Genomic DNA, 16294 nt, shown 5'->3' on the forward strand with positions numbered 1-16294 from the left:
ACTTTTAATGTGATGGATCACTATAAAAATAACAGAAATAAAGCAGAAGTTTGCCTCTTGTATATTACATGCAAATCCCAATATTTCGTTTTGTTGAAAATTATAGCTGGAAAATGTAACTTAATAAAATCTGTGCACTGTGGATTCAGCCAGATGTCTGAAATGATACATCCTATTTATCCTACTGTACCTTAGCCTGCAGCTTGTGGCACATTGCCCCTCCAGAACGTCTAGTACAGAAAACAGAAATAAGCATCCAAACCCCAAGAAATTACGGATATCAAATGAGGAAAAAATCCAAGTCCAAGCAAAGGAATTCTCCTCCATTTCCTCCTTGCCATGCAGAATTCTACCCGTGCAAGGCAGAAACTGCATGTATTCACTTGTACAACTGGCAGCCTTCCAACAGGATTCTAAGGGAAGTCTTGGAACAGAAATACTGAGAGAGACAGCTTCTCACTTGGGAAAACCACCCATATGCAGGGCCAGACATAAATAATTTAACTTCATTAAAGGCTGCACGAAACCACCACCGACTGCATCTGCATTCCAAGAAAGAGTCGTGTCACTGGAAGAGCAACTTGAAAGTTGACTTCCAAATCGTGGCCTCTATTAAGACGCCTCTATCAGGCCTCGTAAATACTCATTTTGACTTTTCACACCGTTTCAGCTCTCTTGCTGATCACGACAGCCTGCATTACTGCTGACCTTTTGGCGGAGAAGCAAAGAGGCAAAGAAAAGCCAACTGGGAACGATGTGACACCGAGAGATGGATTGATCCCACCAGCAGTTTCAGCCACATACAAAGAGAACGCCTCTTACCAGCTACATTCAAGCCTGCAGAACTCTAGTTGCTTCCAGACATTACCCACAGCAATTTTCAACCTGATTAACTTTCAGGAATGCCATCGCTGAGGAACAACAGAAACGGTGGAAAACCTCCAGCACCAGGCAACCGCAGCTCCAGAGCTTGGCCAAGGCTCACGGGATTTCAGATGGTTGCCTTGTCTTTTCCAGGGCCAGAGCAAGCCAGCTTGTGTGCGTTTCTGGCTCCAGGCGATCCTCAGGAAAACAAGTGAGAGCAATCAGAGCAGAACAAAGCAGTTTTTGAGACGGATCTGCCTCCTCCGACAATTGTAACAGACCTACCTCGGAGGGCCCAGAATAATTCCACGTAACCTGGGACCTTGTTCCGTTAACCCCATCCAGCCTCTTACGTGCCTACTTTTCCGGAGATGGCTGTGGAAGCCCGAGCAGCTGCTGCTGTATTCTAGGGTCGCTCCTCCCGTCATCCTGGGGTTGGCAGCCAGCCCACGGCTTTCCTCTATCCACCACCTCGACACAGGCTCCTTTTTTGTTTCCTGACTAAAGAAACTCAGGGGGATGCATCTCGCTTGGCAGAGGAAGAAGCTGCTGCACTCTGAGCTCCTCACACTACAGAGCCCGGCTCTCTCCAGCTGCTTTGTTTAGGTCGAGCCTTTCTCTCTTTCTCTCTCTCTCTCTCTCTCTCTTTTTCCTTTTTCCCTCAGCAACTCCCATGTCTTTTTGTAGCCTCCTTTTTAAGATGTTGCTCTCGCTCGCTCGCTCTCCAGCGATGAAAACAATGTTGAATGAAAGCCAGCTGGCAGCCAGAAGGAGATGAAGGAATCTGCACAAAGGAGCTTCCTAACTCGCTGCTTTTCGTTCAAGGAACTGTCTGCTGGGCAGGGGGAGGCGGGGAGCCTTCGCTTCTCTCTTTCTGAGGCAGATCCCTCTTGGACTACAAAAATGTGTTGTTGCAACTCCCACCCCACCCCCCCAATCTCTTGGCCTTGCCTATAATATGGATGCCCAGCCACAACGATGGGGATGTACAAGGGGAAAAGCAAGATTGAAATAAAAGATGAAATGTCCACAAGGGATTATTCACACCTGTCCGTGACTTAGAATAATCTTACAAAATTGTTGTAATTACGAAAGGCCCACCTGAGTCATTATTTATCCAGCTTCTCATCTGAGAAATAATTACACATCAAAAAGTCCAAACAAAACCACACAGAGGATTGTACTCTACTCACTCTTTATGACAATTTCTGTAGCATACAACAGATGGATTACCACCAGGGTATACAAGGTGGAGCAGAGAGTACTTAAAAAGTAATAAAAAGGCAAGTTTACTTTGTGTCAGGGGGTAATGCTTTTCTGACGCAAATAACTACAGTTATAAAATACGTCCAAAAGCCTGCTTCTGAGTTATGCCTTTGTATATATATAACTATATGACACTGTTGTAAATGAGAGACCAAATAAATAGCAAGACTTCAGAACAGTTTGTATGATCTGAAAAAGAAGCCTAATTGTTTTAAAATCATAATCATAATACAGGAGGCAATAGGTTACATTGCCCCAAAGATCAGATATGGTAATAACAGGTTTATGGATAAATGTCTTATTTATGCCCAAGAAGGTTTCCACTTGCCTAAATTATCTTACAATCTGGATCTTGAATTTATTAGGGGTTTTTTTCCAGTACAAATGTGCACTTCATGTATTGTGGTGAGATGGATGGCAAACAAATTTAATAAATACTTTTTTTTCTGTTCAAATGTTTGAAGATGTGATGCCTTTAGCTTAAATTGATCGCAACATTTCTAGCTATCAGCTGGGGAGACAGCAATTTAAATGACAGCTCATCCCATACGGCAGATTTCTTCATTCTGCATTGTACATATAATCTTGGGAGTTCTCCTTTGTGGCTGCTTCAAACTAAGTTGTGTATTTCATGAACACCCAAGAACCTAATGGAACAGAATGCTCTAAATAAGAATATTTAGAGCATGAAACTCTATTAGCCATGAAGGTTAATTGACACTTCCAAATTGAGAGGCAGCATGCCACTGAATGCTTTTTAGTGGAAGACAACAAAGGGGAAGGTGATTGCTTTGATTCCCTTTTTGTGAGCTTCTTGGGAGCATCTGGTCGGCCTTTATTGGATTTAGGATGCTAAATGAAGAATTCTGATCTGGTCCCACAAGGTGGGTCTTGTGTTTTGTACTCCTCATTGTTTTCTTATCCCTCTTCTCTAAACAACCCTCACCCTCTATTCAAGTTTACACAATAACAGCCACTAATAAACTGACCCTCAAGATGGACCCATCTTGCCATTTCTGAAATTAAATGACTGGAAAACAAACAAAATACTTCATCTTCTCTTACTTTAAGGCTACATTTTGATATAATAACATGTAATCAAATTAACAAAATGGAGATGCTGCTGTGTTCACACAACCAGCTTACATCATTTCCACTCTCCTCAGAGAAGGAAGCTACGTCAAGGAATCAAGGGAAGAGATCTTAGGCAGGTTATCTTCTGCAACCTTAGTGGAACCATCAGTGGAATGTAACTTCACTTTCATCCCTAGCAAATGAGAACTCACCGCTTGATCTGGACTCTAATGCTTTTGTTAATGTAGCCCAAGATAGCCTTTTTAAGAACTGCATCACACTGTGGGCTCATGTTCACCTTGTAAACAACAAGGACACCCAGAACCATTTCATATGTATTACTGACAAGTCAAAAATAGAAAGAAAGAAAAAATACAAAAAAGTGTATTCTAGTCTTCTTTATAGCAGTTATAACTTCACAGTTACACTTTGCATAGTTATGGGGCTTAAAGATAAATGCCTGTTCCCTGCCACTGAGCATCCAAGGAAAAGCAATTATAATAATGGCTTATTATTATTTAGTATTGCCAAGTGGAAAACATCCTGGGCAAAGATAGAATAAGCAGAAATAAGCCACAAGCAACAGTTAAAATGCTAGCCTGCAGAGTAGTGAATGGTGACTTCAGGTATGTCCATGAAAGCTCCTGTTCACTCCTTTCAACCCCACTACAGGTGGGCAGTAGACAGGCTGAACTGAGGGTTTCTTCAGGGAGATCAGAAATGGGCAGTTCGAGATGTCTTGGTGCCTTCAGGGAAGACAATAAATAAGCAATAAAGCCAAACCAGATTCTAGACATAAAAGACGATTGCTATGTTGGCTAACAGCTGCAGTTCCATTCATTCAACAACTAATTAAGTGAGGCATGTTGGAACTTGGAAGGAGATGGATGGGCTTTGTATGTAATAGTAGACTGTTTACCTGCACTTGTCATCTTCTCCTGTCATGATATGAGAAAGTAAAAACTGCAGCGGAAAAAACAATTTTCGCCCTGAAGCTGAAAGTTACCCTCTTCGTTGCAACAGAATCCCCATTCCTGACTATCATACCTGTAGGATTCTCATTCATTTGATAGAATGGAGAACATGACAACTGTGTGTGGACACCCCCTCCCACATTGCAATGAAATGAAAGACATCTATTTTACTGGATTAACCACATATGTGAATTAAGTGCACTATACCCATGATGCAGGGGTGAAATGCTACCGGTTTGCACTGGTTTGGGTGAACCGGTAGTGATAAAAACTACCGGTTCAGGTGAACTGGTAGTAAAAAAAAAGCTACTGGTTTGGGCAAACTGGTAATTAAAAATCTACCAGTTCGCCTGAACTAGTATTTCTGATGATCAACTTTGCCGCGCTGGCAGGAAAATGCTGTTTTCTAGCCAAGCTAAATCACATGGCACAGTTGTCCTTCCCCACTCTTCTACTTATTTATTTATTTTTATTTTATTTTATTAAATTTTTATATTTATTAAATTTTATATTTATATTTAAATTTCTCCCGAAGGACTCAGGGCGGTGTACAGCCAAGATAAAACACGGAATATATACAATTAAAACATTTAAAACCTAGCAAATTACAAAAAGGCTGATAATTAAAATTTAGTTTTAAAATTTTAGAAATATTAATAAAACCCCGAATTAAAATTTTACACTATTATGCCAGTCCCGCTTGAATAAATAGGTGTGTTTTTACCTCACGACAGAAGGTCCGAAGATCAGGCACTTGACGTAAGCCGGGGGAAGTTCGTTCCAGAGCGTCAATGCCCCCACAGAGAAGGCCCTACTCCTGGGGGCCGCCAGCCGACACTGTTTGGCGGACGGCACCCTGAGGAGACCCTCTCTGTGAGAGCGTACGGGTCGGTGGGAGGCATAAGGTAACAGCAGGCGGTCTCGTAAGTACCCGGGTCCTAAGCCATGGAGCGCTTTGAAGGTGGTAACCAAAATCTTGAAGCGCACCTGAAAAACCACAGGAAGCCAGTGCAGGCTACGGAGTAGTGGTGTTACGTGGGAGCCACGAGCGGCTCCCGTTACCACTCACGCAGCCGCATTCTGGACTAACTGTAGCCTCCAGGTGCACCTCAAGGGCAGCCCCATGTAGAGAGCATTGCAGTAATCCAACCCAGATGTAACCAGAGCGTAAGTGACCGTGCATAAGGCATCCCGGTCAAGGAAGGGACGCAACTGGCGGACCAAGCGAACTTGGTAAAAGCCCTCCTGGAGACGGCCGCCAGATGTTCATCAAAGGACAGCCGTCCATCCAGGAGGACGCCCAAGTTGCGAACCACTTCCTTTGGGGCCACTAACTCGCCCCCAACAGTCAGCCGCGGATGCAGCTGACTGAATCGGGGTGCCGGCATCCACAGCCACTCAGTCTTGGAGGGATTGAGCTTGAGTCTGTTTCTCCCCATCCAGACCCGTACAGCTTCCAGGCACCGGGACAGCACTTCGACCGCTTCGCTTACTTATCTTGCCAAGCCTCCTTTTTCCATGAGAAGCGTGCGTTCTGAGCATACTGTGCATGCATGCGCAGTGTGCTTTTGGCGTGCACTGTACACATGGGTGTGCACATTGCGCATTTGGCACGCACCACGCATGTGCGGGCAGCAAATTGGTGGTAATCCACGGAGGATTTCACCACTGCTGTGATGCAAACCATCGCTCCACCCTAGCTCCACCACACCTGCGCACGCATCTCCCGCTGACCAGCTGATTGTCGGGTCTGCTGCGCGTGCGCGGGGTGCATGCAGGAGATGCGTGCGCACGCACGGGGGTGGGGGAGTGTGGGGAGTTTTGTGTGCATGTGCGAAGGGGAGTGCGGAGGGCTTGTGTGTGCATGCGTGGGGAGCGCAGGGGTCACGAGTGCATGCACAGGGGGCGGGGAAGCATGGGGAGTCGCACATGCATGGGAGTGGGGGAAGTGCGGGGGGTGTCACATGCACATTGCATTATGGATGCAGGTCCATGCGTGCGCTTGGCGCATGTACACACGTGCTTTTGGCATGCCACGGCAAAAAGGTTAGCCATCAGTGCACTATACCAATGATATGTAAGATTTCTTTGTTTTTGCACGGCTGCTACCGAATCAATGTTAATATGACTAAAACATAACAATTACAAACTGTAGGAAGCCCCCAATTACTTAATGCATTAGTTAAATAATTAGCACGTGAAAAATAAAAACAATTCAGATTTTTTTCCCCATGTGTGTAACTGAACCAATGATGTCTTGGAAATAAGTTTAATGTCTAAAACACGGGGGGGGGGGGGGAGAAAGACGGATGGTATTGTTTATAGACGTGTTTGATACAAAGAAAGACTTACTTGAAAAGATACAAGAGAACCATAGAATGAAATAGAGCAAGTATTAAAAAAATACACCATGCGTCTAAAATATACACTTTTCCTCTTTTGTTAATGACAGGAAAAGAGAAAACGAACCAGACGACACGACTCTAAAAAATACGTAGATGAAGAGTTTTTGTATAAAGTAACATTAATTTCTTTTCTTTTTCCACAGGTTTTATTCCTACTGTCCCATTGCCCCAAGGCACATATTCTTTTTCCATTCTGCAAAATATTATAAAGTAACATTTTATAAAGCAAACACATATGCATATGAAGTAAATTAAGTTGCTAACTTAATAAGCATGGTTTATTCTGAAAGCAGAATATGGATTTCTTTCATGTATACAAAAGAACATACCCAGTCCTAATGTATCTTCATATTCAGTGTATAAACAGCAATCGGGACAGAACAGTAAAACAGCACAAAAATCAATATTTAAACCATGAAAAAAATGCTCATCTTATTAAACAACTCAGTACCCATTTTGGCTACTTTTATACAACCAAGTAATATCATAAAGGTACAATTAAACATTTGATTTCTAAATATGGTCTATTTTTAAAACAAGTTTGAGACAGCTAAAACACATGAGAATCCTGCACTTTTAACTACAGTTGTGTTTTGATTTTTCTTTTAATGTCATGAAGCACTTCAGTTTCTCAAAGGGGGATGTAGAGATGTTTAATATTTTTTAATTAAGCTTAAACAGCTGCTCTAAATATCAAGCGTGTACCTGCAATATAAAAATGGCCAAAGACAATGCGCACAACAAACTGGTATTTGTAACTGCCCGATTTCCTTTTTATCTTTAGCCATCTGACAATAGCTTTTCACTCCACTGTGGCTGAGAGGGTCAGAGCAAAACCCAGGAAAACTGTCAATGCCAACAAAAACACTGCCCTGAGACCTCATGATATTTTCTACTGTAAGTTAACACTTGCATTTTCTGTGAGATGTCCTTCTAATCACTAAAGATGGACTTGGAATGAAAGGCTTAATTTCGTTTTCTCTAGCTTAAAAAAAAAAAAAAGGCAGCAGCAGCTATCCCAAGGAGATTAAGCCCAGCTTCTCAACTGCATGAACTGACTTCAGCCAAAAGGTAGTATAAACAGAACACTTTATTATTCAACAAACAGCTCACAGCACGCATTGTGATTCTCTATGGCTTAAAATCAGAACGCAGAAGGCTCACTGTTTGACATGAAACAAGATCCTTCCAGCAAATACTTGGGCAGATGACCTGAAGAACAGGCTCTTACCAGGGTGGGACTGTGCCTGAAAGGAATCTCATACTAAATCCAAGTGCCATTCTTGGTCGCTTCTGAAAGTAGAACTGCAAGAATGGGCTCTATTATAGTTGGGGGGAAGGGAGTATGTATTTGCCAATGCCTACCCCTTTAATGTTTAGGCAGACAACTCTAACTATATGGCAGCTTTGCAACTCTCTACTAATGGAATCCATGCCAATACGGCTATAAGGCTGGTATTCCCTTAATGGAGATAGCAATAAAGTCTCCCGTAACTGTTTATTGCTAACTTACAAGCCCACATGATGGACTCCTTAACCCATCTGCCAATAGAAGAATAAGAAACTCACTTCCCTAGATTGCCTGCTCTATAGGAGATAGACAAACTATCTTGCTCTTAAAAAACTTAAAATTTATCTTGCATATAAAGGCAGGATCTGGTCTTCACACCAATTTTTCCCTGATGGAACACATGCAGGTCATCCTGCACGGATAGGGGTTGGGTTGTCAGTTTACTAAGCTGCCTAGCGGAGGCTAAGACCATCAGTAAGGCTGCTTTCCAAACAGGATGCTCATAAAGATATGCTTAATTGGCTCAAAAGGAATTGGGGTCAACATCCTGAGGACCAATGTTAAATCCCATGATGAGAAACGGAGAACAACTGGGCAAGAAATAAAAGCCAAACCCCCTGAGAAAAGGCACACAAGCCTGGTAACCTGAAATAAATTTTCCCTACCCATCCAAAAGTATAATTTGAATGGTGGCAGCTTGCCTTGTCAGGGTATTTGATACCAGCATTTTATCTAGATCCCCTTATAGGAACCCCAGAATTTCCAGTATTCTAGATTCCTTCTCCTTTACTGTCAGTCAAACATTTGCCAGATCATCTGCTGTATCTTTCCAGCAGATAATCTTCACTACGAAAATCTGAAAACTGGGGTTCACTAAGCACCCCTGTTCAACTTCCAAGCACAATCTGGAGGTCATTTTTGGTTTGGGTGAAAAACGGCTCCCTCCTCAGCGATTCTGCTTTGGCCAAAGGAAGCCATAGCCATTTCTTAATTATTGACATCCATGCAGAGAAGAAGTACAGGCTCCTGAGCCAGAAGGCAATGATCACAATTACTCATGGCTTGAGAAGATTCATCTTTTACGCTATTCTGGACACGATCTATGCCAGTGAAATAGTCTAGAGCAAATGGCCTCTGGCCATGACATTAGCCGATCATCTATCTCCTCTGCTCTGACATCATGGAAAAATGAGAAATGGCTCACCTGCCTGCTCTTCTCTGTTGCAAATAAGATGATCAATAATAAACTGAATATCTCTGTTATCTTCTGGAAAAACCTTTGGGTAAAATGTCTGCTCTGACTGTGGTATAACTCTGGGGGCTGAGCCAGCTGTGTTCACTGTTTACCTGGTTTTTTGCTTACCTCATTAAGTGATTTGCCTCCTTCTAAAAGGCCCAATGACCTCAAGGGGGGAGGGCAGGTGTTTGATGCCAGACTTGGCTATAGTATTGTCCATCCTTCGTGAGAAATCCTTTCCCCTCACTGGATGCTTCGAGTTCAACAATACACAAGGATACACTGCCTGAATCTCGGAGCAACTGATTGGCAGAAGGAAAGTCTTAGACTGGGCCACAGGTTCTAAACCGAGACACAAAATGACCTCCTCATCCTGCTCAGGTGAAATCTATGGTTATCTTCTCTCTGTTTGGCTCTTGAGAACTATACTGGGGTGGGCGGGTTGTATAAATTACTACAAATCACGTCAGGGATCTGCCCCCTGCACAGGACTATCAGAGTTATTCGGATCCTAGAGGTTTATCTATTCCTGTAATGAGAGCAGAAGCAACTGGAGCAGTCTGGAATGAACATGTGGGGGTAAGACTATGTTCTGAGCTGCTGTTATTTACTCCCTGCGGTCTTGCCAAGAACATGAGGGGTGGTTTTTCTGTAATCTACCATTTCTCATGTTAGATTCTTCTGTAGCCTGAATGATTGTTTTGGAGATAGGAAGAGTCTTCCCACTTTCAGGTCTATCATCTATTCAGATGTCTACTCACCTGGAGGGAACCAGGGAGCTCTTTATGTTTATCACAAAGTTGTAATCTCTAAGGAATTGGAGTTAAGCTAATTCAATTATTTTTCCATTGAGGAAACTGTGATGAAAAGGTCATCCAAACAGGGGTAAAATATGAACCTAATGAGCCCTCAGGTGCCCATTATGCCATCACTCCAGTTAAAAATTCCAACACCAGATTGAAGGGGGCAGGCATGATCTGATCCTGATAAACTGAACCATGTACACAAATCTGAGAAATTTTTGGTAGGCTTATCAGCATTCTCAGCATGATCACCAAAAGTTATAGAGGCTGGTCAGTTGTTTGGAATAAAGGCTTCTAACCTTAGTCATCAAAGTCTCCATTCTGAAGGTCAACTGTCTGATGAACCTGTTCGGTGGCTTGGAAAGAACGGAGACCAAGCCAGAGCTTCCTTCCTGGTTTGGAACATATTCTATTGCATGGATTATCCATACATGATCTATGACATCTCCTAATTCCTATGTTGTCTTGAGTATTCCAATGCATACTTCTAAGTGAAACAACCTAGGAAGAAAAGGCAAAGGGGCAAATAAGAAGCTAGCTGCATCTATTTTCTTCTTTATGTTGTTTCTGCTGCTGATAGGGCCTTACTATTGGCCTTATTTTCAGTTAGGATCAGGTCAATCAATTCCCCAGACATTTTTCTGTAAATTCTGCTCACAATAGTGGTCTGGAGCAATGGTTTCCGTGAGACTGCTGAAACTACAATCTGGCTTACACTGAGGTCCCGGAGGTCACATGGTTCTGTTTGCACATCTGCCATCGGCTTGACTTTTCTACAGACCTTGGTTATCTCCTCTTTCAGCTATCTCTGCTCTTTGTGCAATGCTCTGAATAATTATCAGGGCCAAAGTGCCACACCTCTATCCATCATGGATGTTAGGCCAGATTGCAAACTGTGAAGTTTTGTGAACCTACCAGAGCGAGCGGTTTCTTTTCCATTCCATGGGGTCTCGCAGACTGGTTGAAAAGCCTCTGGAAATTCTCCCTGGTGCTGCCAAAAAAGATCCCTGACAGTGGCACCAGTTAGCATGAGTTACCATCATGTGGCTCCTTTTCTGAACCAAAATGCCTACTCTCTGGGTGAGGCACTTGGCCGGTTCACAGCACTGCAATTATCTAATGAGAACTTCAACTGGAAGATAACATCACTTAGATATAGACTTTTCCTGTATAACTTGAGGCCCCACTGGAGCACAGGCTGTTTCTGTATAGGACAGCATATCCATTAACAAATCTTATCAAGCGGCTGCTTGTAATAAAACAAAGGTCTGCAACTTGGGAAAGTACAGTCTAAAATTCCGAAGTTGATTTTAGTGATTCTTGGTGCATTTCAAATGCTGTAAAGGAAAGCTGGCTTCATCTCCTTAGATTTGGCAAAGCAGACTAGTGGAATGGCTTAAGCTGATATATCATCCATAAGGTCTAGTCCCCTTAACGCTACATGAGCAACTTCACTCCAGGAGGATAATTTCACTGGAATCAAAACTAAAAGGTTGCAGCCTTTCTCCAGCTCCCCCCTTAAAAAAAACCAACCTGTATGGGATTTGATATAACAAAATGACTTTAGCAGATCCATTGCTACTTAGTTGCAACTCCAACTAAAATTCTCGCTCTGCCTTATGCTTTTAGTGGTTTTCTTTGGCCTCTTCTAGTGCTTTACTCTCTGAAATTGCTGGTATCCCGTACAATAAAAGCTTATATCCATGCCTTTCTAGAGCTGCTGAGTCAGCGGCATGCGTATCAGTGGGCTGCTACTGGGATGCTTGTCGTTTACTCCTAGCACCTCTTTTAAACATATATCCATATAGACAATACTCCTATTGTGCCAACTTCTTTTTATAAGATTTCATAGTATTACAGGTTCTATAAAGGTAGACCCTTATGGTTAAAATTAACTGCCATTTTGCTACCTGGATTTTCTTTGCAATTTGTTTGTATTAGGCATTCTTTTTCCCTTTCACAACTTTGACTGAATAAAATAAAGCAAACCTATAGTTTAATCTAGATTATAAATTACAATAAAGTTAGAAATTATTTTTAAGTTTGTTTAGTCCAAGTGTTTTTTCCCTCTGGTCTGTCATCTACATTGTGTAGCTATATTGGAACTTTATAGTCCTAATATTAGAACTAAGAACCATTTTTACAATTAGATCTGTGTTAAGGTTTTACAGATTTGCATAACATTAAATAATCCCTGTAAAATCTATGTTAATCTGTTATTTTATAGTTTAATCTTGTAATTTCATGTGGCCTCTGTTAGTATCAGACTAGATTTTTTTGGAGGGGGGGGGGAACCAATTTTTAGTCTTGTCATCTCATGTAATTTATATGACACTATTTACTACCAGATTTTAATCTCTTGTTTTAATTTCAATAGTGAAAACAGTTTTAGTTAGACTTTAGCATCCTACCATTATGTGTTATTAATCCATATAATTATGCTGATTTACTGACTTTTAAAGCCAGTCACTAAATTGTACTTTATACTAAGGCTAAACGGCAGGAGAAGATACCATCTCTGGGTGTTTGTGTAACCAGAGGCTCTTAATGCGCATACTCTGGATAAAGAAGTTCAAAAGCTTGGAAATGTCTGTCTAGAATAATTCTATGAATCTCCCAAGATGAGTTCATTCTCTGCCAAAAGTAGCAGGCTCACAAAGATCGAGCAAGACCACAAAACGTTTGAAACAAAAGCAGCTGCCATACAGTGATCTGACTCCAAGCCCAGGCCTCTCACACAGCACCAGTTCTCTGGTGAATAAGCACAAAGACAGGCCAACTATTATAGTTGACCAGTATGAACAAATTGAACCTAGCTAAGCTGCCACCTGCCTGTACAAGGCTCAGAAATCCCCCAGCATCAGCTCAAAACTATTTACAGAACCAACTAAATGCTTCTTTTGACACACTTCCCTGCAATCTTTCAGTAGCTGCTCACCTGAATCAGCAAGTATTCCAGGTTTGCAACAACCAGAGCCGCAGAGGAAAAAACAGGCTCAACACAGTACGGTCGTTCTTTAGTACAAAGAATTTTACCTGCAAGAATTTATTATTCTCCGCACCAAAGTTCCGGTCCAACTCTATTCCCACACACAAATGCACACACAGAGGTTTACACATGTGCTTCTATGCTTTCAGGACAGATTTTGATGTGCTGATTTTTAGTTTAACAACCGACTGCATGCATTCTCCTAAACCACAAGTAAGGATGCGTAAAAGGGGACTTCTCTCCAAATTATTCTCTATTTCCTCTGGAATAATGGTCTGCTCACATTATTCCATTGTCTGATATACTTCTGAAGTGTATTATTTATTTATTCAAATGCATATGTTACCCAAATTTCACAAATAAAACATTAAAAACAAGAAAAAACAATGAAGAAATGAAGAATAAAGCAAGAAAGATAAAAGAAAGACAGGAACAAAATTATTTCAGATAAGTTATTGATGATGTTCCAGGTGTGAGCTGGTCTTGAATCCTTGTGTCTGGTCCACAAATCATTTCCTGTTATGGAGAGTATGAATTAGCTACCTTTGAAATATTCAGATTGATTCATTCCGTGGGGGAAATGAAAAGTTCTGAGAGAAAGCAGAATATGATGTGGGCAATGTACCTTTTTTTGCACATTAATCACACAGCAGTTTGTTTAGCAAACAGACTGTGCTGCTGCAAAATGAGATCTGAATAAGTGAAATAATATTTGTAAACTGGAGAAGCGTTTGTCACCCACACATCTTCAAAATACAAACATACTGAAACAAAAGTAGTAAAACAGCAAGGACTGAACAATCTTATGCTTTCAGTCAAAAGATGAAATTATTTCTCATTCACTCTTTATAAATCTTGATTTCTTTCACCAAAAGATAGCACTTATCCATCCCACGAAAACAGCAGCAAAATCCCTGAACATTGTTTTTTCAAGTGTAATTTCAAGTGTCGAAATTATAACTTTTATCTTAGAAAACTGAAACCTGTCAAGAGAATCTGTATGTTTATTAGACATTAAAGTCTCTGATTTCTCATTTCACACAATGAGAAAAACATGAAACAATAGTACAACCTTCTGATATTACTGTACTAACAAAAAGATTAAATATTGTAAATGCTCATTTCTCTATTAATATTCAACATAATGGAAGTCTAGTAAGAATATTCAGAATACCAAACAAAAGACTATTGTGTAAAACACTACTGAGACACATTAAAAAATTAACAGAAAATAAACCTAAGAAATCTTAATATTATAAAATATTAAATAATATAACTAGTTGACAGATTGAGTTTAAAAATATTCCTTAGGATTTCCACTGAGATTGCTTGTCATCTATAATTATGCAAGAGAGTCTGTAGCAGATCAAAAAACAGTATTTGAACAAAAGTACTAGCTACTGCTTGTACTGACATTCTGTGCCTATTTATTTGTACAGAAATTCAAAAATTTAAGGACTTAGTTCCTATCAGGTTTGCACTGCGGAGGTAGGACACAGAGCAAATAGTTACTCATTTGAGGTAATAACTTGTTTGTGCAGATCCTGCACCTCTATCAAAAGAGCAAAACAAAGTATGAACTATTAACTATTCCTAAGATTTAATCTGATAAGTGGTTTGCTGGAGATAGCTGTGGATGTATTTTCCAGTACATTAACATTTAAAGATTAAGAATTCCTTGCAGTTTACAACACATGCAGGCCTAAAAGATTCAGTGTAATCTAAACTAAGATCACAAAACAGGACTTGGTATAAATTAAACCATTTTCAGAGCACTGGTACTGTAGTATCACGGGTGAGACCCAAAGCAGACCAATGAAAGTTTTTAAGTTTCTGAAACTCATCAGAAGTTATAACAGTTACAACAGAACTCCTATAACGGTGATGGTGAACCTATGGCACGCATGCCAGAGGTGGCATGCAGAGCCCTCTCTGTGGGCATGTGCGCCGTCGCCAGCTGGTGTTTAGGTTTCCGGTGCTCCAGCACGCGCAAAGACCAGGTGGCTAGTGTGTATGCGCACATCCAAAACCAGAAGACCAGCTCGTCTTTGAGTTTCTGGGGGGCTCCAAAAACATGAATTCCAATTTGGGCACTCAAAGCTGAAAAGATTCGCCATCACTGTCCTATAATATACACCTGTCCTTCTGAGAGGGAAAAGTAGAGCTTTTAATTCTATCACATAGTGGTTGATGGGAGATAAGATACAGAAAGAGAGAATTCAGCTTCAGAGGAACAGCTCTTATATATCGGAAGCAAACCCTGACAAAAGGCATTTGTTCCCGAGTCAAATAACCAGTCTAAATAAATCCCAAACGTAGGCATAAATAAATAAAGCTAGCTGCAACCAGATTGGCTCAAGCAGAACATTTCAACCTACCCATTCATTTCCTCCTACAACCATCCGCAACTGTTAAAACAGCCTTTACTTCAACCCATTGAGGGCACTACTGATAAGCTGTCATTTCTCACTCTAGATTCAGGAACTCTTCAAAGGCAGAAGGATGGTCTGTACCATGTGAGGCAGCCAGACTGGCTAGAAATATCCCACAAGAAACCAGGCCTGAATGCTATTAGGTTCCTCATACGCCAACATTCAAGCATAACTTTCAGATAAGGCAACTCTTTCAGGACACTGAGATTCTATGGAGTCTTGCGAGACACCAGAAGCACCAGCAGGACTTTATGGCATCAGACCTACAACAATCCTGCCATTAACCACAGATAGTCCTCAAGTTACGACCGCAACTGGGCCCCTCATTTGTGCTGCTAAATCAAACATTTGTTAATTGAGTTTTGCCTCCTCATTTTATTACAAAATTAAGTGAATCGTTGCTTTTTTTTAAGTTAGTAACATGCTAAGTGAATCTGGTTTCTCCATTGACTTTACCAGTCGGAAGGCCGCCAAAGCCTTCCTGTGATCACATGACCCTGGGACACTGCAACCGTCATAAATAAGAAACAAGCGGCCAAGCACCTGTGTTTCGATCCACGGGGATGCTGCAAGGGTTGTCAATGTGGAAAAACGGTCACAAGTCACTTTTTCAGCGCCGATAACTTTGAACCGCCACTAACCCAACTGTTGTAAGTTAAGGACTAGCTGTATCCACTAAGAACTTCTTCCATGCAACTGTTTTTTTTGTTTTTTTTAACCCCATTCCTTAACCCATTCATGATCCTTGACAAGCAAGGAGTCAGCTCAATCCTCTGGCTAAACAATTATCTTTACAACACCCTCCCATGAGCAGAAACTTGGGCTGCAATTTACACTTTCCCTACTTAAGGTAGGTGTCCAAAAAAGCCGAAATACACAAAACGCCACCGCTTAAAACACGTGTCTCTGAACAAGCCCTCCATCCAAGCCCCGGGCTTGCACCAACGCCCGAAAAGGAA

The 16294-nt window shown here is 41.4% G+C and overlaps 1 protein-coding gene across 6 annotated transcripts in view; it reads right to left on the reverse strand.

Moving 5' to 3' along the window:
* The window catches only part of ZNF609 (zinc finger protein 609), a 72559-nt gene that overhangs the window by 55284 nt on the left and 981 nt on the right, over positions 1-16294 (reverse strand). Inside the window, exon 2 of one of the 6 annotated variants that reach the window (XM_058155713.1) lies at positions 10214-10415. The exons of 2 other annotated variants lie outside the window; for them this stretch is intronic. The gene's annotated coding sequence lies outside the window, so the exon portion shown is untranslated. Of the gene's footprint in view, positions 1-822; positions 1113-1149; positions 2564-10213; positions 10416-15878; positions 16185-16294 lie in introns of those variants that run through there. 3 more of the 6 variants (XM_058155716.1, XM_058155712.1, XM_058155714.1) reach the window with 3 other exon arrangements.

The sequence above is a fragment of the Ahaetulla prasina genome, chromosome 13, assembly GCF_028640845.1.
Source record: "Ahaetulla prasina isolate Xishuangbanna chromosome 13, ASM2864084v1, whole genome shotgun sequence".
Taxonomy (NCBI): Eukaryota; Metazoa; Chordata; class Lepidosauria; order Squamata; family Colubridae; genus Ahaetulla; species Ahaetulla prasina.